This window comes from Pseudopipra pipra, chromosome 6 (genome assembly GCF_036250125.1).
Source record: "Pseudopipra pipra isolate bDixPip1 chromosome 6, bDixPip1.hap1, whole genome shotgun sequence".
NCBI classification, from domain to species: domain Eukaryota; kingdom Metazoa; phylum Chordata; class Aves; order Passeriformes; family Pipridae; genus Pseudopipra; species Pseudopipra pipra.
In genome coordinates, this window is record NC_087554.1 from 57,838,476 (window position 1) to 57,861,624 (window position 23,149).

A 23,149-nucleotide genomic window follows, 5' to 3' on the forward strand; every position below is an offset into this window, starting at 1 on the left:
CCTTCATGGAGAAGAAGGAGGGGAGGTTTGCACACTCACACCTGGATATTAACCCTTCATCTCAGACCCTGCTGCTGCTGGAACGGAGCACTGGCAACAATTTGTGTGTGTGGCAATGAACTGCAGGGTCCAGAAATGCTGTTTGGAAAGTAACAGGTGCTTTTAAGGCAACAAATTTAGAGTTTGAGTTGTTCCTGGTCTCTTCAGGAGGAAGGATACAAGGGAAGGCTAAGGATGAAGGATAAAGGTGAAAGATCCAAGGGGGCTGGTAAGCAGCCCCATGGGATGATCAACACTGTACATCCTAGGGATGTTCATAGGGCACAGAAATAAGGGATCAGTACCAGAGTGAGGCAGAACTGCTGGACAGTTGGGGACAAAGCCCAGGCTGACCATGATACAGCTCCCAAAACACTTAGGACAGCTCGGGGAGCTGAAGCTGAACCCTTTCCTGGCAGCTCTGTGCATCATCTGAGCTATATTCACTTTCCTTCTCCACACCAGAGAAATTACAGCTGCCATTTGGCAAAACAAGCAGGTCCTTGACACACAGATACCATCAACCAGTAGCACCAGTTTGCAGATGAGCTGCATTTCTGCTTGGAACAGCAGTGTCACAGGCTAGAGGAGGCAGATCTGATACAGGGAAGAGCTTTTTTTTTTCAAGTATACAGTGAAGCTGCTAAAAGATCCTGTTTCAGCCAACCTGAAACAGTTTGGGTTGTACATACTGAGTACTCTTAAATGTATAAATGGTTTCAGGGCATTTGGCGCCTTTTACAGATTGAGACACAGCGCTGGTGTAACATCTCCTGGTGTAGCATCTCAGGCATCAATCTCAGTTCAAATCCAATCCCTCTTGAAATCAAAGTCTTCCTCCTCCAGAAATAGCCCAATCATCTGGCCATAGGGCATGTCCAGGGGTAGGCACAGCAGGGTATCCCCTTGTAACTGTGATCAGTGTTTCCCTCCTGAGCTTGGCCTCATCAGGCTGAGAAAAGCCCCAATCTGCCTCTTCATCCCTCTGCCCATTCTTGTTTCACACAAATGATAGGAGAAATGGAAAGTAGCCCAATTCCAAGGCATCCTTTTGGAGGGTCAGTGACTGATATCTGAGTCCTCGTCCCAGGTTGTGTTTGGAGAGGAGAGGGTTGTGACAGGTATTAGCACATATTCTGTGCATCCAACCTTTCGCTCTTATTTATAGGACTCATTTTTGGTCAAATAAAGCATCCATTTAACCCTGAAACACCTTTTTTCTACCACTTTGCAGATTCAAAACTAGCCAATTTGGGGCCAATCTAAGTAATTACAATAATTGCTTTAATGTTGAGCTATTCCCTCAACCTAAAGCAATTTATTCATTCAACCTATCCCCTTCACCCCACAGTCCAGGTTTTGTACCACCCAGCAGGGGTGACACTCAGCCCACGGTGTCTCTCCAGTGTCCTACTGCCCCTAAGGATGGTCCCCCCAGCAGGCACAGAGCATCTTTGCTCTACCTCAGGTCCTCTCAAAGCATCCAAAGAAAAAGACCAAAACAGCTTCCTCAGTCCTTGTCTTATTCTGTCTGCAGCAGAGATGTGCCAGTAACCTAATGGCATCAAATTAACAAATGAACAGGTCTGGTAGACCAATTAGCAGAGTGCAGGCAATTTTGAAGCAGGCTGCAATTGTCAGCTAATGACCTTGGAAGAAGCTTTTATTTTTTTGGCTCCCTCAGAAAAGTCCATATTAAAATAGTTGATGGCTGCTGAGTGTCACTTACTGGGCTTTCATGTCATGGAAGTGCCTGGGTAGAAAAAAAGAAAAAAAAGGAAGAAAAAAAAAAGAAGAAAGCAAAATGGGGAGGCTGAGTAGGTGTAATTCAAGCAGTATGTTTAAGAGCACTGTATCTTTGCTCAGCAGGTGTATCAGTTTCTCTCTGGGACCATTACCTTCTCAGCACCCAGTAATGCACCACACACATGCTGGAGGGACCAGGGGATGAGCTGAAAGCTCCTCCATGTTTCCCTGTGAGCCCAGGTCCTCTCAGCTGCACTGTGCTCTTCCAGACTTCACCAAGGCTTTCCTTAACAAAAGGCAGCTTCCTTCCTACACTGCTCAAGGAACAGCCCAGGACTAAGAGCCTTTCCCTGCTGCTCCTCCTATTTTTAAAATAAAAACAAATCAGTGTGTGACCCACGAAAAACTGCCCACCCTCATCCAGGAGTGAAAAACTTGCATGTGCCAAAGGTTAGCTACACCTCAGTGCCTCCCAGGAAAGCACGGTGCTGAACATAGGATAAGATAGACCTTTACACACCAGAGATCTTATTTGTGACCATGGCTCCATATTGTTGGGGTGTATGTGTATCATGTTATCTCACTTCCCAGCTGGTCTCTCCCCAGGAGCTGCAATCAGTCCTGCAAATCAGACCAGCAAAAGAATTAACCGGTATCACATGAGCCCTCCGGGCTGGAGATGGAAGGCTTCCTCACCCAGAGGCTCTGCTGAAGCCAATCAAGTCCCAGCGACTTGCAACACAGAAGAGACATGACCTTGCTGGGAAGGAAAATCCTGAGTGCCCAGAGCATGCAGGTTTTGGTTCTCGTTCACATCCCTCCAGTGTGGCACAGTGAAGTCTCCATAAGATGGCCAGAAACATAGAGCACGCTCCTGGTTGGCTTGAATTTCCCTAATCCCTTCCTCAGACAACTGGAGTTCATCATTCCCAGAGAGGTGCCACGGGAGAGTTTAGAGAGGGAACAAAGTAGTTCAAGAGAGCAGAACCACTGTTTGGTTTCTTGTGTGCCTTCAGTTTTGATATACCCCTTTGCAACACACCCAGGATACTTCAGGTGCTCCCATATCTGCCCACACCTGGGAAGGTCATGCTGGACTCTCTGGTGGTGGTTCCTCCAGGGCTTCCTCCTGCTGTCAGTTCCACAAAAACTCCCAGGAACGAGTATCTTTGAGATCTCTATCCCTCTGTCAGCTATAGTCGGAATCAACTGAGGGGTTCATCCTTTTTAAAGGTCAAGAGGAAGATAAAGAGACTGTGGGTGGATAGCTCCTGCAATTGTAAATGCCTCATTCCTCTAGGAAAGCAGGTTAAAGATGGGGTGGAAGGGATTAAATTCTCTGAAAATGTTTCAGAACAGATTTTCTAAGAAATATAGTGCATATCCATAACTCCTAACAGGAAAGAACAAGATGAAAAGATTTTAATGATAATTTGCCTGGGAGGAACAAATTACAAATTACCTCTGGCTCAGATGCTCCTGAGTAAGGGATCAGACCAAAATGAGCATGATAAAGCCTTTGTAATATCTCCTTATTATGAAGTAGTAACAGCCTCATCTGTCCTACAGCATCAGGGTCACAGACGATTGTGTAAATCAATGAAGTAGACAAGCATCTTTCATCTGAATCAGCTACTCTGTGTGCTGTTTATTTGGTACCACAATGACTCAGAAAACTTAAATCTCATACTGTTACTGGACCTGGTCTGAGACCTCAGCAAGTTCCCTTGCCTCAGTTTTCCCACTACATAATGGGGATATGGGCATCAACACAACTTCAGAAAGGGCTTGAAAACAGGCACTGATATTAAAAAGGTGACTGTGACAAATCTCTTGCTGTCACATAGCCTTCAGTGTTAGCACTTTCACAACTTGCTATTGCAATGAAAAAAAATAACATTTCAGTACATCTCCACGTACAAGTGTAGACAAGCTTTCCTTTAGGCACCCTTGGCACTACCAGAAGCAAGGAGAGATCAAAATAAAGAGTAAAAATGGACTGCTATCCCTCCTTTAACACTGCTGTCTTGAAGTTGCAGACATGGAGGTGCCTGATGCCCTGGGCATGGGGTTGCCTGCACACTCTACCCTGCCCTAATCCCTCGCTGGGGGTGGTGGGATGGATCCTGGCTAGCTTTGCTCTGCTGCTCTTCTCTTATGGAGCAGTTGTCAGAAGAGTGATGAAATTTCCACAAGTATAGCACAGGCATTGCCAGTCCTTGCTCATAGCAAGGGAATCAACACCAAAACTTCACAAAGACCCTCCCAGATTTGTTTTCTCTGGTCTGTTTTATGCCAAGCATTTTCATGCAGGCGCTATCCCCACATTGCATCTGGGAAGATAAAGGGCAGAATCATTCATCTAAATAAGAAGTGTAGGCCAAGAAGTTTCAGTAAGAGAGAAGACATTTTCTGCTGAGATAGGAAGCGAGATGATGAGCTGATAAGTAGGAGAGATTTTATGTGGCTATGAATACACTGTGTTTATAAGGCCTTATACCATAAGGATGAGTTAATAAACAAGATGTACTTATATGGCTATCTATCACATCCAGCTGGTGATAAGTATGTTGTAATGACATAACTATACATCCCATGTATCCAGATAAAAATGCATTGCTTCTTTTGGCAACACATTGTACTGTTTCTGGACATAAGTGTATTTACTTGGTATTTATTTGGCATTCACCCTGTGTGTGTGTGTGACAAAGATTACACTTCATCTACTTTTCTCTGTTTGCATGTATTTGTACCCCTGTTGCAGACTTATTCAAATCCCTTGGGATTCAAACATGCTCTGCTCCTGCTGCCTAAAAGTTCATCTGCACATCTCACCAAATACGTCTGGTTCGGAGCACTGCCAGTCTGGATTAATGCACAGTGTGAGAGAGTTCACTGCACCATAGAAATGAACACCCTGGTTTTAGGTCATCACTTAACACGAGCCAGGTTAAACTGAAGTCTTAACAAAAAAACAACTGTTCCAAAGTAGACCATAACATTTCAACGGTTCATAGAGACATCCATCAAAAAAAAAAAAAAAAAAAAAAGGAAGATAAAGGTCATTTCATAGGATTGTTGCAAGGTCAAAACCAACAGGAAAAGTCAACAGTCAACATCTTACCTCACCAGGGGTTTGCTCACAGGATGCATTTCTGCACTCTCAGTTTGCATTCACACGGATGAAAAAAATAATCAGGATTGGTGCAGGAGTTGCTTCCCCTCCTTAAACTCAAGCTCCCTTAGTAACAGCACCAAGGATACATCGATCCCCCTCCAACAGGAGGTGATTTCGGCAATGTTCCCTCGGGGCTGGGGAGAGCTCTGCTCTCTTTGGAAATGCAAATACGCAGTTGGGCGGCCAGGTGCAGCCATCTCCTGTGCTCGAAAGCCATTAGCAAGTCATTTAACTACTGAAGGATAAGCTGCTCTGTTCTACCTGGGCAGGTGCTACGCAGCCCTCAGTGTGAAGCCTTTCTGCATCCTTTGTCTCAGCAACACGCAAACTACCAGCTCAGCTCTGCCTCCGAGCATGCACATATGCTAATGCTCACAAATGCCTCTTGACTGAGCCGGACCCAACTGAAATCAGTCACTTCTGGATGCAAATGGCCCTTGGGATGACTCCCCCACTCCGATCTGGGACAAATGTCGTGACATTCTCCTGCTCTGTTGGAGATTAATCACTTGAACTGGGAAATGTGTTGCAGGTGTGAACACCTGCAGAAGGGTGTCCTCCTATTTTTTTGTATGTGTGTAAGCGTCTGTCTTAAACAACAGGTGTCGTTCATTTACAGTGAAACAACTATTTTAAGTTTATTTAAAAGTTGAAGACCACTTGGAGCGTCCTGAAATATGCAAATTAGGTTTCCATTGCTTCTATCACAGGAAGGGGATCTGCAAAGGGGATGAAGGGGAATTTGCAAAAATGTGCTCATTTTCAACTTTCCTTCCTCAAGATCTCAAAAATTCTGACACAACCTCCTTAGCTCTAATTCTGAAATGAGAGTTGTGTTTTAGAATTCAGTAACAGAAAGTTTTGTTTTGCTTTAAGAGCATTAGCCATGGCTTAAAACGACAAAAAGAACCCTTAAGCAACAGCTTTCAAATTTCTTTTTTTTTTTTTTTTTAACAAAGAAATGTAACTAAACCACCCATTTCTGATGATGGAATAAGTGATGGAGGAAAACTGTGCACACTTGGGTATGTACATGAAAGCAGTGAGTTGCCCCAAGGACACCACTGCAAAAGCCCTTCTTTTATACTGCCTTTGGCAGGAGAAGAAAATTTTTAAACACATTAACCAATTTAAATAGGCAAAAGGAAGGGAAGTTATTTCCTTTAGAATCTGTAATGTACTGTAAATCAAAGAAACTTTCTGGAAAACGTAGAAGACATGTGATAACAGATAAAAGACAAACCAAAGGAAACTCAACTAATTGCTATAGAAAACAAAAAAAAAATTGTTCAAGCTCTGGTGTGTTAGATCCCTGTTCTCTGGGAGCAGGATTTTCCTTCAAAAAGAGAAGAGGCATGTAGATCTGGTTTCTGTCTGCCTCAGTTCATCCAATGTGTGCCCAAAAGATAACCACGAGAATTTGGTCTATGTTGTCATCTGCCTTTAATATCTCGACTGGCCAAAGTGATGCTGAAGACATTAGGGAAAAGAGCAACCCTATTAGCCCACCTTTGATCTTTCCTACATAAGTTATACAAATAAAACACTGCACATTAAAATTGGTTTAGTCTTTCAGTTTGCTATGATAAAGAGTCAATGCTGAAGCACAGAGATGGCTGAAAGGAGAGAGGGTTCTGGGTCAGAGGATGCAGAGCTTGCCTGATGATATTTGAACACTGTTTTATGAACCAGACACCAGCTGAAGTTCACAGACCAATTTTACTGCAGGGGTGGAGGTGCTGCCCACCCAGCCACAGTTAGCAGGACTCCTGTAGGGGGTGTAGGGCTCATCTTACCAGTCTACAGCCCATTATATACTTGAAAAATGCTGTTTCTCTTTGTTAATGTTTTAGATATGGAACAACCTGCTCAGCCAGCTCTGCTTCAGGAGGGGCCACACCAGGCAGAGGAGCTTTGTGGATAACTGGGGACAGAACCCGGATTGTCTCCCTCAGCCCACCCTAACAGGTAGCATGTGTCACAGCTTAGTTTTGCCTGTCTTCACCTGCTTTTATCTACAGTGTGGGAGAAGGATCTGTGATTTAAATGTCTGAGACCATCACTTCACACATATCCCTGCTGGGAGCCTGAGACAGGTGCCAAGGATGCTGTTTGATAGTCAGCAACATCAAGGCTGACTCAGATGATGAGAGAAACCCATCCTCTGCTGAAATCAATGAGATGCCTTTGCAAAGTGCCCTACTGTTCAGTTTGTGAAGCATGAGACCCTGGGAAGTCGTTTGGTACATATATATTTTGTTGGCATGTTTCATTACATAGCCACTTGACATTTCCTCCACAGCAGCACTGCACACCATAACAAACATGCTTGAGGTGTGAGTCAATGCCAGGCAGCAAAGGAGAGCATTTACTGCCTTCTCTGTCTGCAAGGTTAGAAAGATGCATAAAGGCTGGGAAGAGAAGCGAAATCCATTTGTTTTAGCTGGAATCACAGTGTAGCCCCCCCACTTCCCTCTCCCACTGGTGATGTGCTCAGCATGGCTCAGTCCCCAGAGGTGTACTGGTGATGAGGGCTGAACCCACCTGGGTTCCACAGGACGTGGGTGCTGTAAGAGGTGAGGTACTCTGACAAATCAGGTGCACTGCAGGCAGGTACTTGCAAACCTCTGCTCTTAATGTCTCTTCAGCCCTCCATTACTCACCTGGCAGCAATAGGCACAAGAAAAACCCAAGAGCTCAAGGCCAACACAGTAGCTCCTGCCTGGGGCTGTGTGTGGAGCAATAAGGAGCAAAGTGTCTGCAATAGTTGCTCAGTAAGTGAGCACCATCCCTCCACTGCATTAGCAGATACAGGCCTTAGTGGAAGAAATAGATTGTGACAGCACAAGTGAGGATGATATCATGGTGAATTAGGGTTACATGAGCAACCCTGAGCTTGGCCTTCCCTAGTGCTGAGACCTGAGCAATGCTCCAGGAGCATCACTGGGATTTCTGGGGAAGCAGTTTGTAACAGCCCACACTGAACAGGACAGCAATCACAGTGATGTGGATAAGGTGACTAAATATACTCCAGGTTTTCTGAGGTTTTTTTTTTAAAACTCCTTATTTCCCTCAAAAACAGACAGCAAGGATACTGCACCTTCATAGCACCATGCTGCCACAGATTCTACACAATTCCTTCCCACAAATACTGCATTACACCAGGTCCTACAACATGCTAAGCCATGGGACAAGCTGGACATCTCTGTTTTTCAGCCAAAAATTATGCATTCACTATGGTCTTATGGCTTCCTCATCTGCTTGACTTTCCTATTCTTGTCTCGGACCATCATCCAGGATGTAAAAGGTTTCTGGTTACAGGTGAAGGTTAGTTTGAGGTGTCACGCCCTGGTCTTCATGACCCCTGTGGACAGAACGAAGATGAAGACTGTAGCATGATGTGTTTAGGTCTGACAGTGTAAAACACTTACTAATGCTCAGGACAAAGCACTAACCAGAAACATTGGAGAGATGGTCCTGATTTCTTTGGATAGACAGACACATCTGCCAAGAACAAGTCAGGCCAAAGTCACCCTGCCAAGGCCTGAGAGAGCAGAGAGATGAGCTCCTGCTGTTCCTTCTAGCCTTTGCCTTTGTGATTTATGGATGCTGTTAAGGCCTTGGGGTCAGAGAAGTGGGGACATGGGAAGCTTTAACCTAGATGAAAACATAACATTTTAAGAATAGCCTTATTGGGTTATACCATGAGTCCATATCACCTGATGTCTTGTTTTCAAAATCTATCAGCCAATAGCAGACACCTGGGGAAGAGTAGGAAAAAAACCTCTTCCGAAAGCTCTGCTAGCTCCCAAAATTTTCAAATTGAAAACTTCCTGAACCCAAACCAGCATGTCTGATGTTAGCAAACTCCAATAGACTCTCTTCTATCTGTTTCTCCATCCCTTTTGGGAACACCTGGTGATGAGTTCCAGTGAAGCTATGAGCCACGTGACAAACCAGGATGGTTTACTTTGAGTCCTAGTCCTTTGTACAGAATTAGAGAGAAAAAAGTGGCTGAATGATGAATTATTCTTTGTTCCTCTGCTTCTGATGTTGCATGCACTCTGTCCTATCCTTGGAGGACAGTTGATGGTCTCTGTCTCCCAGACTGTCACTCAAGCCCAAGAACCCTCTCTAGCCAGGGGCATGTCCACAAGGAAGCCACTCCAAACCTCCCCTCGTCTCTGCAGCATTTCTAGATTTGTATATCTCTTTTGAGGTGGGTCTGGTCCCAGCTGCACACATTGATACCATTGCAGAGTGATGATGCTGGTTTTTATTCTCTTCCCTTTTGGCAGCAATATTACAGGCTGGGTCAGGAAACAGTGCAGGTCCACCAAAATATGCAGCCAGACTGACAGCTTGATTTAAAACTTCTGCCACTGCATCTTTTCTGTTTCCATTTCCAGCTGTAGCTGGACTGAATGGCCACAGCAGGAGCACAGAAGTGCCCTGTGGGTGTTTACAGCTTCTATTGCCATGGGGTCCAAGCCTGGGATAACTGTACCACAGTCCAGTCCACAGCCCTTCCCAAGCACACCAGCAGTGTAGATTCAGCAGTGGGATTAAGACACACAAATGCCTGTTGCCAATAGGACTTTTTGACTCAGTTTCAGCTCTGAAGTAACCTGGGAATATCTGGGTCCATTGGTCCTCACCTTTAGCTTGCCTCTGGAATGATGTTTCAAATTAACTCAGGTTTGCTTTCTCTGGAGGCACCAGAGGATCTTCCCCTGCCACACTGCACCTGAAAAGAGAAATCAGTGAAATGACTGAGACAAACCTAAATACAATGTTTTTCTCTGTAAGTTAAATATTTTTAATAGCAGTCAAAAAGTCTAGTTCAAGTCCAAATTGTTTGAGCACTTCTCCCTGCTCTCCAGGCTGTTAAAGCAATGTGCCTGTGCTGAGTTGAGTTTTACTTTGTTAACAGTAGCTCTTTCTTTTTTTCCAGACCACTGCTTCTCTTCTTCTTGGGGACATTTGCCATCTGTTTTATAATTTCACCATTATCTGATGGTAGGACTCAATGACCTTTCTAGACTTTAATTAAAGTTTCTTTCTTTTTAAATCATCTTCATCAAATTCGTGTTTCCAAGCCACCTCTCTTGTGAATATTTTATCTTTCTGACTGCAAGGGGATACATGACAGAAATATATTAATTACTTTTTGTTTTATCAGACTGATGAATTAATCTGTGATTGGGTATGAAAAGGGTAGAAAATGTCTCCTGAAGTCTATATAGATGTCATGTTAGTCATTCTAAGAGTCACTTTACAATTTTTACACTATTTGAGTTTTCAACTGCAAACAGGCTTTAGCAGTTTAAACTCAACACGTGACCACCCAGTTAAGCCTTGTTAAGCATTTACGACAGCTGGACTTGCCTACATCGTGCACGGAGCAGTGGCATCGCTTTCCTCTGCAGCATCATGTGCAGTTTTGGTCACTGCAATGTAAAAAAGACACTAAGCTATTAGTGTCCAAAGGAGGGCCACAAGGATGGTGAAGGGCCTTGAGAGGATGCTGTATAAGGAGCAGCTAAGATCACTTGGTGTGTTCAACCTGGAGGAGACTGAGGGGAGATATCGTAGTTACAATTTCCTCGTTAGGGCAGGCACTGATCCCTTCTCTTTGGTGACCAGCGACAGAACTGGAGGGAAAGGCCTGAAGTTGTGTCAGGAGAGGTTTAGGTTGGATATTAAAAAAATTATCTTCACCCAGAGGGTGGTTGGGCACTGAACAGGTTCCCCAGGGCAGTGGTCACAGCACCAAGGCTGACAGAGGTAATGAAGTGTTTGGACAATGCTCTCAGGCACATGGTGGGATTCTTGGGGTATCCTGTGCAGAGCCAGGATTTGAACTCAGTGATCCTTGTGGGTCCCTTCCAACTCGGCATATTCTGTGATTCTATGTTTCAATGTGCTTAAGATGGTAAAAGGAGGTAACGAGATCATTACCTATCCTAGATTCAGGGACCAGGATGGGAGCAGCTGGGACATGAACTACAGGTAGGTGACCTCTGAACAGCATGGGGCTGCCCAGGCATAGAGATGCATTCCCAGACCTACCTGGGGCATTTCCTGGTGGCCCCGTTGGCCAGTGCTGCTGGGCTTCTCTGCATGGAGAAGAGATACTTGGTGACAGGCTCCTTTCTCCACTGTGGATTTTTTTGATGGCTGTTTTCAAGACAGCCAGGCTGAGCTTTAGCATCTGTGCTCCACTTCTCATCCATAAAACAGAAGGAGAAGAGGGGAACATGCTCCTCTGCATCCCAGGGAGCTGAGGATAAACACATCAAACTCTGCCATGCTGTCAGAAGCTGTGTCTGTGCAGGGATGAGCGAAATCGCAAGCTTAGAAAGTCAGCCTCTGCTTTTGAGTAATCAGCAGGACAGAAGTGATTAGTGTCCCCCTTTGCTAGCTTCAGACACAGACTCTTTCCTCCAGGCTGGGGAGGAAGGGAAGAGCCTCGGTTGCTCTGTTTTCTCTGCTGAAGGCAACAGAGCCCCAGTGATGAACTGTGAGTGCTGGCTGGGCTGCATCTGTTCACCCGCGGTTGCTGTCGGGACTGCTGCAATGGTGCATCCCAGAGCACACACCTGTAAGTGAAAACCTCTACAAGGGCTGAGAGATGTTATTCAAATTAGGAATCACATTTCTCATTTAACTGTCTGTGGTACAATTATCTCTTTCATGTGCTTCCGGAATAGTATTACACTTAAATATCACAAAAGACCACGCATTTAATATCTCTGTAATGTGACATATGTGGTTTTACAGGAGTATGTCCAGAATGGAATTAGGAAAAGAAGTAGCCTGATGTTCAGACTGATAGTTAAAGCATCGAAAAGAAGTATTACTCAACAAACCTCTGGGGAAAGCAAGGAGCAGGTAAGGTGAGTCCATTCCTCTCTGGTCCCAGAATATTGTGTGGTCTCTTGCAGCCCATCTCTGCCAGCATTCAGGGAAGGATTCTGAAGGAGAGCACAGGCAGGTCTGGAGCAGTTTATATTCTGTGCCTTCCTCTCCCCTATGGCAAGGAAACTCCAGATGGAGCAAACAGAGGGTGATTTCAGATTCACCTAAGGGAAAGAGAAACAGAAACTGGGAGATTAAGCCCTGAGCGTTAAAAATGGGGTCCTGGAACTTCATAGGAAGTCACCAGCTCCCTAGCACATTCAAAGAACACTAAGTGTGCTAAAAGAGTAAATTTGCAACACGGCTTGAAAATTGTAAGAACAGGGCTCAGGAAAGGAAGAAGTATCTTTTATCGATCAGGAAAACTCTGGCAGGAAGTACAGAAGAGAGGAGCATATCTGAGCCTCAAGGAGTCTCAAGGAATTTGTGAAGGACACTCATCAGTTCCAGTGACCAAAAGACAACACACTGCTGCTATATCCATAGAAGACTGATGCTTAGGTTGTCCTAAGTCCTATCACTGCAATTCTCTGCCTCAGTGTGAGCTGTACTTGGGGAAATCTGCCTTCTGTCCAGAGGTGTACAACTGTGTACACTGCATACAACTGTACAGCTCTGTACAACTCTGTACAGTTGTCCAGAGGATACCTCAGTTATGCAAGAAATATGCATAAATTGATGCTTGAGTTGGGAGTTTTGGCACAGAAGAGCCCTGGCTTTAGGAGAGGGCGAGAAGGGAAAGGGCACAGAGCAAGGGCTGCCTCTCCTCAAAGGCAGTGAGCCCATCAGGGTGAGTGAGAGCATCAGCAGTGCTGGAGTACCTGGGTTATGGATGGAGGGAGGATCTGTGGAGGCTTTCTGTATCGGGGGAAGCCAGGCTGACACTAACTTCCACCACACAACCCTCCATGACACTGCATGTCTTGAAAAGTGTAGAAATGAAACTTAAATTGGGGGAGCAAAGAGACACTGTTTTCATTAAAGCAGGACAGGGAGCAAGGATCCCTCTTCCCTCTTCTTTGGTTTGCTCCAAACTATCTGTGCTAATTGCTGAATTGTTTTGTGCCTAGGTTTCCCCACCTTTGTGATGGGGAGGGTGGTGCTCCACCCCTGAGTGTCCTAGAAGTTCCCAGACCTTCTTTAGGGACACAATATCTTTTTAACACTTCTGGCACTCTAGCCGGACAGTGCTGTGCCTGTCCAGCCGTCCATTGGCAGGAGGCATCACTCTCAGTCTGCTCGGGAAGCCTGTCCCTGCCCCCCTGCTCTCACAGTCTGTACCTCTCCACGCACCCTTGCAGCGCAGCGATGCCTCCCTTTCCCTGCTTCCCTGCCGGTACTGCAGAGCAAAGCGATGCGCGGGGCCTCCGGACCCTTTGGGACTATTAGCTGCTCTGAAAACAAACCTTTCCCCTCCCACGCTGGAGTCCGCTTCACATACCAGCACCTTGGGGAAATAACCCAGCTCCACTGCCTGCCGCTCATCTCCCCGACCAGCGATCCCACTGATGGCTTCCTCCCACCACGCAGCTCTCCGCTGATTTTATGACACAGTCCGAACAAGCACCGTGCACTGTGGGGGTTTGCCACCCTCCGGTTGGAGAAGGAGGAGTAATTGCATTTGTCACCTCTGATCGTACACCCACAGCCCACAGAAAGCGAGCCATTATTCTCATTTACAAACAGGCAGGTAATCTCTTCTCACATGCCCTCAAAAATCATTGGGCTATCGGAGCAGGCTGTGCAGATTAGCTGATACCGGGAGATTGTCTTCAGCAAAGCAGTAAAAGCCTTAAGTGCATTAGATTGGTTTTTGATTGACTTTTGGAGCAATAGTATATCAGAAGAATCCCAATAAGCTCTCCCAGTGGTATTTTAAGTGGATATAATGGTCAGAACTGACAGACATTAATGAGCCTTGTAGACAGGGGCAACTGTATGTTATTTAATTTCCACTAAAGAAGATATCTCAGCACGGAACCTCAGGTCTAACACAACACAAAAATAGTCAACAGCCAGATTTTGTTTCTAGCGATACTGAAGCATAGGGTGCTCCAGTTCCTTCTACAGCTTAAAATTTGGGGGCAAACATCTTAAATGTCAGCAGGAAAGGAATGCAAATAAAAAATTACTTCCTCTTTGGAAAGACTGAGAGAGAGAACTCGCTTATACACTCCACTTCCTAGCATCTAATGGTTTTCACACAAATCATTTCAAGCTGAAAATGTGAGATTGCTGATTAGTACCTGAGGAATTTCAGTTTGGATTTGGGAGAATGAATCCCCTTTGCATCAAATGTCAGACAGCAAGACACGGACACCCTGCAGCCGGAAGTACTGTGGGGTTTTTCTTTGAAGTTGTGAGACTTGAAGGAGAGTTTCTCAGAGAACGTGGGTTAATTACCCTGTCAGACACTCCATGGCAGGTCTCAGGAGGGTCTCCTTGGTTTTGCACTCTCCCCTAATTCAGAAGGAGGAGAAGAAAATTTTGAAATAACACTTTAATGAAAATTCCTCATGATCCATAAGACATTTGCTAAAATAAACAGGGCTGGTTGGATGCTTTCATCCACTCTACCAAAGATGTAAACAGACTCTTTTCTGACTCGCAGCATTGCTTTTTTCCCATGGTTTCTTCCCAATGGACAGCAAGAGACTGAATTTTAGTTCTCTCTTGGCGGGGTCAAGTGAGGCTGTAGGCAGAACAGGCAGCTGCCAGGCCAGCAGGCAGGAGCCACCACCCTGTCCATACCCTCTCCCAGGAGAGAAGCTGGAGCCAGACAGCACTGCCTTCACTGCTCCACTGCCCAGCCCATGACAGGCATCCATGCATGTTTCTGCCTCCACTCTGCTGGAGTGATCACAGCAGTGTTTTAATTGGGAGCTGGCCCAGCAAACCCACCTCTCCTGAGCTCCCTCCCATCACCTCATCCTGCTGTCTGGCAGAAACCATTCACCATTCATCCCCTTTCCTTGTGATAGGGGGCTGAAGTGGCAGGGAAAAAAAACATTTTAGTGCCTTTTGGCCCCTGTTTTCATACAGTTGTAATGGATTTATGACCCTCCCTGCAGAGGTATAATGTCCTTCAGTTTCCACAGAGCTCGCGGAATAACCTGTGGCTCTAAAAGCTGGAGCTATTTTTAATGTTGTTTCCTGTTTTTTCCATATTCATCTTGGTTGTCTCAGCAGTCACCCTGTTGGTCTCTGCTCCTGACTATCCACTTACTTGCCTGTCCTCTCTTGTAGCTTTTTAATTACATGCAGCCAAAGCCAAAGTCCGTGACAGATTTGGATAAAATGAGCCTGAGGTCTGAAGGTTTGCCTTTGTAATGACAAAATGTTTGCTACAACTTGTATCCTCACATATTGTTAAAGGCAGTGGTTGGTGCCACGTGCCAGGCATCGTGCCTAGTAAATGTGCTTTAAGTTGGACACTATTTGCCACCCGGATGAGGAGCGGACTCATCCCGCCTGCTGTGGGAGGCACAGCAGATAAGAGGCTAATGCAAAATCTATAGGAAAGTAGAAGACAGTAAATCTGCTTGTTTAATGAGAGTTTCTGGTGCTGAGGCTTGGTCTGCTTTCAAGAAAATAAGGAATTAGTTGCTGCTCAATCTGTCTACTGCCAAAGCAGAAAAAACAATATTGAGAGATGTTGCTTGTGTAAGGGTCTTGGCCAAAATGTATGGAGCCCTGTGCAAATGACAGCACGTGAGTACCCTGACAGCCTGTGCCTGGAGCTGCACACACTCTCCCGCAGCGATCCCCAGCCCACATGGCACGAGCGGATGGATGCTTTTATATCTCCCCAGGGGAAGGGAAAATGTTGTGTCAAGGAACTCCAGTGGAGTTGAGAGCATGCCTCAACACAGCTCTGTCAAATGTCTTTTTAGTATGTTGTGTTTTCAGCACACAGGCAAGGAGAAGCCAGGCCGTGGCCGGGGGTGGCCATCGCCGCAGTGCCCGGCTGCTTCTGCAAGAGCTGGAAAACTGTGCTCAGCTACAGCTGCTCTGAGGGGCTGATGGCAACACCCCTGCACTTCAGCTGAAGTCTTGTGGGCAAGAGGGGAACACAGGACAGCCCCTCATGCCGTGTTTCTCGAAGTTCTGCTTCCTGTTTGCATCCAAGTACAATGTCTGGGGGCACTGGCAGTGAACTAAAGGGTTAAAGGCTGACTAAGAAATGGGTTTCTAATCCCACAAAACCATCACAATCTATTATTTTACTTTATTTACTTGATTTTTTTTTCCAGATTTTGCAGCATTCTCTGCCCCTTAGAGACGGTCTGAGATGTGCTGCCTCTGCCCATGGGGATGCACTTGGATACCTGGGACCCAACCCTTCACAACCACATCCTCCAGGAAAACCCAAATCACGTTTGCTGAACTGAGTCCCAGAGGTTGTAGAGAGGCTTTTGTGCTTCTCTGTTGTAGCAGAGGGTTGTGACAGCTGGGAGACCCAAGAGTCTCCATAATTCAGTGGGTTTCGCTGGGGTTAGACATGAGCTGCAAAGCCAGTGCAGGCAGCTCCTGAGCTTGCTTTGACTATATGTAGAGGATTTAAATAACAAAAGACACATACATAAAACCCCTGGTTGTCCTGACTCCTAATTACAATCCCAATGTACTAATACCTGCCACAGAATTCAGAAACAAAAATTCACACAGGAGCAGTAATTCAACACACTGATCTTGCTATGAAAATCTCCTTTCCAAGCCCATCTCCTGGTGCCTCCCCTTCCCCTCCCAGTGTGAGGAGAGCTCTCACCTTCCCAAAAGCATTGCGGAAAAACTCACGGTTTGTAACTTTATTTTTACCAAGCTCTCCATCCCTCGGCACTGGCTCAATGGGCCTTGTCCTTAGAGAGATTTCAGGAAAATTAACCCACACAAGAAACAGCTAAACAGGATTTGACTTGCTTCTCACGTTGGGAGTTGAATGACAGGGGAGATGTGATAAGGGTACATAAGCTCAGGAGTCATATGGAGAGGGTGAGCAGGGACTGATGTCTGACTGCCTTCCACAGCACAAGAACAAGATGGCATCAAACTAGTGGGTGGCAGGTTAAAAACAAAGAAAAAAGAGTGTTTTCTCAAAAAAACCCCAAAATCCAGACCTCTGGAAGCTCATTGCACCATTGCCCTGGGGATGCTGAGGATTTACCTGGCTTCATGGGAAGATTGCATGTCCACAGAAAATTAATCTGGGGATGGTTAAGCACACAGACACCACATCAGTCTTGAGAAGTCCCTGAGCTGGGTATGGGGTATGGGCTGGGGGATGTTGAGGGGAACCACTCGCTCATGTTTGCTCTGCTCTGACCGTCCTCCTGGTGTAAAGCGGATCCAGGCATGGGGGATCCAGGGGGCTGTGGGATCCAGGGGCTCAGACAAACCAAGCAACCCCACGGACTTAACATGGAGAAGACACTCCCCTGCCAAGCTCCGGGGTCACCTGTGACACAGCCAGAGGATGGCGGCAGGGACGGGCTTCCTTAAGTGTTCACACCAAGCAGCCTATTTCACAGATTCATCAGATAAACCGTGCCCAGCACGTCTGTGCAGGCATCCCACTGCTGCCAGACTGAGCTGGGGCTGCACCCGGGCTGAGCCCAGACCCCGAGTGCTGCAGACACGTCCCATGGCACCGTCTCCGACTGGCTTCGTTTTCAGCTGTGAATTCAAAGGAAAAATAGCGTCGCGTGCTTAGACAGTGGTTTTCATTTTCCACCACTTTCTAATCAGCAACTAATTAATTCTCAATGCCCCAGTGAGGTAAATATATCTGTTTCGTGCATTTATACATATATATATTATGTTTGATCTTTCCTTAACAAGTCCCCGTTGCCCTGGAAATCCACACTGAAAACAGAGAGAGGGGGCTAAAAACAGCACCAGCTTTGAAATCCAGATCTTCATTTGTATGTCAGATTGAAAGTAAAAAGAAAATAGTTATTTGGCAGGTCTGTTCCCACTGAGGGATTGGTTTGCCTCAATTTGTATTTAATAAGTGTACCACCGAAAAGTATTTAATGCATAATGTATAATATAACTAGCACTACACTAAATAATATCCTGTGACTTTAAACATTAATGACTGCATGTGACTATTTCTTTTGAATTTCAACTACACAGAAAATATTTGTCAGCAGTAAAAATAAGCTTGTGATAGATAAATAAAATATTGGTGTAATAAACCCAAGTTATTATGTGCCTATTTAAATGCATATATACCTCTATTTAATGCAGAACAACGAACACTGTTTTTGTATAATATTCTACTAATGTGTACACTACAATATAGTAATATTCAACATCTTTTTCCCTTCAGCTGCAGAAGAATTGCCAATTCAATACAGCACTTGCTGCTGAAGGATATGTTTATACCGTCTCATTTTTTTAACTTCTTGGTTTTATGCAAAGATAAAAGAAATTGTTTCACCCACATACAGACAGGAGATTTCACACCAAAGAGTATTTAGATGAGATAAATCCAATTATTATCATTTTATTTAACTATAGTTTTTACTTTTCTGGAAACTGTGCACTGGGCTCATTCTCTTTACCCAAGGAGGCAACAGCTTTCATAGGAACATTTTGGATGGCAACAAACTAAGCTCTGGAAAACACATAAGCATTTTCAGGGGCGTGCTTAGATCCAGTTTAAGTAAGCCTAAGCACGTGCAAAAGGCTGGAAACACATTTAAGTAGTATTCTAGCTAGGGCTGAGTTGAATCAACTTCTTGAGTGACATCTGAGTTGGGACTTAAGCTCTTCTATTTTTATTTTATTTTTTTTTATTTGGATCTGATATCACAGCTGGCAAAATACGATGCTGTGCTACAGCTTGGATGCTGTGCAACACGCAGACTTTTCACTATGATGGTTATGTAGATCAGAGCCTGAAAGTCTGACCTTCCCCAACACTTTTTAGTCCTTCTGTTGCTCAGAAAATTCCTGGTCTCTGGGAAGCTGCCCTGAGTTGTCACAGGAGACCATCCTGAAGGACCTGCCGCTCTTCAAGCAAAAGTCATGCTTGACAATACAAATGTCAGTTCACCCACGGCTTTCACACGGGGCATGGTGCCAGAGGCAAGACTTGGGGGCATCAGATTGGGTACTCCGTGTAGGAAAACCAGCCAGGAATATTAAAGTGCATGAAGAATTTACTAAGAAATGAAGTTTTCAAGATGGTCAGATTTTATTAGCTTGGACTGAACTTCTTGGGTATGCTCCAAATTAAAAAAAATACAAATGAGGGGAGTGGAATTCTTGGAAATTCAGGCATGAAATACATGGCTTTGTTTCAAACTTCATAATGAAAAAATAACAAAGTCAAGTATCTGAGCAGTCAGACTTTATGTTCTCAGTAAAACAAAATATTTTGCTTAATATTTCACCTTGCAAAAATACTTTAAAAAAAAATGTAGTTTGAATTGATCTAACCTGGGCTTCCTTCACAGTTTGGCCAATGAACGAAAAAACAGAAATCCACCATTTGCACAGTTCCCTTGTGTTCATGTGGACATCCTATTTTGTTCTGACCCAAAAAAGATTTTTCACTCCTCTGATATCCAGTAAAAGGGAGCACTGATGCCTCCTGCCTTGCCCAGCTCCTCTCAGGATACAGAAGCTGGGCACAGGCAAGTGTCTCAAGTGTCTTAAAAAGCCTCTAGAAATTCTGTTTCCAAAGAAAAGTTAAAAGTGTGGAACAAATGCAGGTGAAGCAGAGATATTTTCTTGAGTTTGCTGAGAGTCTGGAACAAAGATCTATGGGGTGCCTCACTCAGCTGATGGAGGAATGTCTCTTTTTACAGCTCTTCAAAGTAGCATAGGAAAAATGACTAAATTTATAATCTAGCAATCTACTTAAATAGCAATAGGTCAAGGACATATTCGTTTTGGTACAGGGAGGCCTTTACAAGCCACTCAAATTACAAACGCTACGAAAGTGCTGAGTTATCTGTTGGTAAGTGCAGTTTTAACCCAGGGCACAGGCATTCATGTGGCACACAGTTGTCAGGGTGGGGTCATAGTCAGGAAAAGATGGTTTCTGAGGCATTCAGGTCTGTGCCACTGCCTTACTACACGAGAACCACTGATAGCTCTGAAGTATGGGCCACATGCTGCTCTCTGTTATACTGGATTAAATCTGTAACCCATAGGGTGCTAAATCTGGGTTTACACTTGCTTTGAAAATGCAGAGTCTGGTCTCTGCCCCTGCAAAGTGTCAGAAGGTGCAAACACTCCAGACAGGCAGTGCAGCATCCCCGGACTGCACTGAATGCAGCATCCTCTGCAACCCAACCCTCATTCACAAGCACCCAGCCAGTTTTCCAGCCAGTCCAGCAGAAAAAAATTACAACAGAAGACCAGAAGCATTCCCAAACCACGAACTACGTAGTGTTTTCATATGCTGCTCTGCTGATTTTAATGAGGTTTCTTCAAAGAGGCACAGTGGACACTCTGTGCTTTTACAAAGAGCCGTGTAACCTCCGTCACCTGAACTTCAATTATCCAATTTCCCTGGCACCGGGAAAGGCAATGCATGGTAATTACATCGAAAGTTATTTTAGCAACTCAATCATTCAAATTTCACCAAGCTTCTCATAAATTCAGAGAAGCCAAGGTTATGCTATAGACATGGGTGTGTTCACATCAGGTTTAGGTATCTGAAAAATTAAAGACTTGACAGCAATTTAGAAAATGAGTTGCTGGGTTTTTTCAAACACCAAGAAGATCAAAGGTTTGATGCAATTTGGGGAGATGTTGTAATCATTAACTATTTCAGAAGGGATCTCCCAGTCAAGCATTCAGCTTGAGCATTTGTTTGCAAATGTACAGGATAGCTCTGCATCTTCCATCCTCAGAACTAACACTGAAAGACGTGTGTGATTTACTGCAGCAGGGAAAAAACCCTCCTAGTTTGGAGTTGGGCTAATCTTGGAGCAAGACAGCTGAGGCAGGAAAAGCCATTTAAGTAATGTAGTGTTTAAAAGGCCTGGTCTGACCTTCATTTCTATCTGCTTTCTTGCAGTGCTGCCTCTGAAGTGCTGTACAACATAAATAGCATCTGCCCTGAGATTTTTAGCCTGAGCTTAGCAGAAATGGCTCTGGTGGCTGTGATGCACACTCTCACAGTGATTAGTCACTGAAGTTTTCCAGTTCTTCTGCCATTTGGGGCATATGTTACACTTCTATTTATCCAGACATGATTGGGGAGGCTGCTGATTAGGAATGACTGAGGACACTCTTGCTCAGCAAACCTGTGTGCCAGATAAAAGCAGACAGCAGAAAGCACATAAAATGGGTGGATGAGGACTGGCCCAGCAGAGAAGGCAGCTTCAGGACACAAAGTTTTCCTTCAGCCTCTGACTGTGTTGGAGTTAATCTTGTGTCCAGAGTCAAGTGATCAGACTGGGAGAGAGTGCAAGGACTTCTTTGCCCCTTCTGTAGCATGGGAGCACAGGCCCCTTCCTAGGGTGGGTTATGCAAGAAATCATTGTTGCAGGTGATGTCAAGGACTGTGTATCACCTGCTGTGGGTTTGCACACACAGCACAGAGCTGCTGCCAGGTTCAGGAGGAGGCCAGAAGCAGAACCCCAGCAAACTTTTATGCACAGCTCAAACTGCAGCTGCTGCAGTTTTAATAATGCTTCTCTTCAGTTCGTCACCTCCCGTCTGATCACGTTTGCACCATCATCCATTCTCTGGCCTCTGAATTATGTGGCCACTGACTGGAGCTGGGGAATGGCACGGGTAATGCTCACTCTTCCCTTGTGCTGCATGAAACAATCCTGCAGCAAGGAAGGCAGAGGGGGACCATGATATGGGCAGAGGGAGGGAGGGAGGGATGTACAGCTGACCAGGGAATGCCCATGCAGGGCATGGGGGCTTGGAGCAGACACAGGAGCAGGGACGAGTTTGCAGGAGCTGATAAAACATTAAACCCTAACTGAAAGTAGGGCATGAAACAAACCAAATGCCAGACACATGGATGTTCTTATTGGCTTTAACAATATTATTCACTCATTTAAAAGCAAGCACACACACATTATTTGCAGCCAAGGACCTCGGAGGGGCTGACAGGCAGCTACGGAGCCTTCTTGCACAGAAACCAAAAGAGCAGCTGTTATTCCAGCAATGATTTTGGGACAAATATTTTAAGACACTTCCAAGCTCTGTCTGACCTTTTGAGGACCTAACAGAGTTACGCAGAGCGCTGGCAAGGGCAGACTATGTATTAAAGGCCTTTTAAAAGCCCAGCAATTCTTAGCACATCCAGCAAGCTGCCAGCACCTGATGGAGCAGAATCAACAGTCCTGACTGGACAGTGAAATCGCTCAGAAACATTCAGCCTCAGGCACTCACTTGTAACAGCAATCTGGGCACAAAACAATTTGAGCATTTCTTCTCACCACATCTCACATGTTGTACAGGAAAAAAAAAAAAAACAAACCACCAACCCATGAGACATCTTCCTAGCGCAGATCTAACCTGTCAGGCTCCTAATCCAAAACTCTAGAGAACAAGAGACATCGTTTCTCCATAGGGCTACCTGACACAGCAGGAGGTGAGATGATCTCCCCTCTGGGAAAGCTTGGGATCCCCACTAGCTATTGGTAAATTTCTCCTTGAGGTTTCTCTTGTACTTCCTGCCTAGACATAACAGTGTTTCTAGATGCTCCACACAAGTCCATAGGCACCTCCTGTGCTAACACACATTTAATCCCTTGGGTTTACCATCTCAGTCACCTGGATGGATGAAGGATGGGCAAGGAGAATAGCAGCATCCTCAGGTTGCAGACCAAAATGTAGCCTCTCAGACAAGGTGTTTTTGGGCCTCCTGTGCCTGCTCTGATGAGGAGACAGCTCTGCTACAGCTGAGGGATTGAAGAGTCAGGAACCCCCAGTTTTGGCAGCAAGTCCAGTTTCCTAAGTTCTTCCCTCCCAGCTGATCCCACAGCTCCAGTTGCAAATGGAGCCACTGAAATCATCCCAAGTTTGATCCAGTTTTAACCTGTGGTTAAAAGGACATGTATCCAAGAAGGATATTTTTAACCTGGATCTTGTCAGAGATTCAGTGCTCAAAGTTTCAATAAAACCCTCAGTCATTGCCAGGGCAGAGAAGAGAGTGTGGTGATCTGTCCCTGACATGTCCCTGTTTTTGTCACATCTAGATGTGACCCAGCTGAGCCTCCAGGGACCCTGGTTAAACCATCACTCCCACAATGGCACCTGGTAAGCAGGAAGGGTTTGCAGAGG

General features: G+C 45.2%; 1 long non-coding RNA gene across 1 annotated transcript; it reads right to left on the reverse strand.

Annotated features, from left to right (window-relative positions):
* Nucleotides 1-1,673: 1,673 nt before the first annotated feature.
* Nucleotides 1,674-2,143, reverse strand: LOC135416806 (uncharacterized). Its single transcript, XR_010431745.1, has 2 exons — nucleotides 1,938-2,143; nucleotides 1,674-1,792 (listed from the first exon to the last, which is right to left on the reverse strand). It is a non-coding gene; the product is annotated as an uncharacterized LOC135416806 (long non-coding RNA).
* Between the last annotated feature and the right edge of the window lie 21,006 nt (nucleotides 2,144-23,149).